Below are 644 nucleotides of genomic sequence, written 5' to 3'. Positions count from 1 at the left end.
ATAGATAGATAGATAGATAGATAGATAGATAGATAGATAGATAGATAGATAGATAGATAGATAGATAGATAGATAGATAGATAGATAGATAGATAATATTAGCCATGAAGCTTTTTTGAAAGCCTTGAACTACACATAAATTTTGATTATAAACACAGTTTATAATCTGGCAAAGACATATGGAGTCAAAAAAGACAGAAATATCTTTTAACAGCACAAAGGCTGCACTGATGTTATTACACCATGACCTTTTGTAGATGAAATGTAGACAGATGGATAAGTTAACCGCTTCAGATACTGATCAATAGTGGAGTACTTATCCCAACTTGGCTCAGGCCAACCTGCACTGACAGAGTTAATTAGGGGACTGAAAGACCCAATTAAGAGGAATGAGGGGCCGGACGGGGGACTTGTATTGGAGGACATACGCACACATTGTGCAGACTCTAGATAAAAGAGAACTTCAATTAAGGGAGAGCACACTTCCAGAAGCTTGATGCCTGTTCTTTTTACATTTTATGCTTAGTAAAGCCAAGCTCCCCACCACCACCCCTTTTCACTCAGAATACTGATGAGGGGAAAGCACAGCTGCTGGGGGTCAACACACATATGCAGTATGGTGTGCACATACGCTCACATGTATG

Source organism: Pundamilia nyererei, unplaced genomic scaffold (genome assembly GCF_000239375.1).
Source record: "Pundamilia nyererei isolate P.nyererei 1_Seehausen unplaced genomic scaffold, PunNye1.0 scaffold00088, whole genome shotgun sequence".
In the NCBI taxonomy this organism is placed as follows: Eukaryota; Metazoa; Chordata; class Actinopteri; order Cichliformes; family Cichlidae; genus Pundamilia; species Pundamilia nyererei.
The sequence above is the reverse complement of the archived record's forward strand: the minus strand, read 5'-3'. Positions refer to the sequence as shown.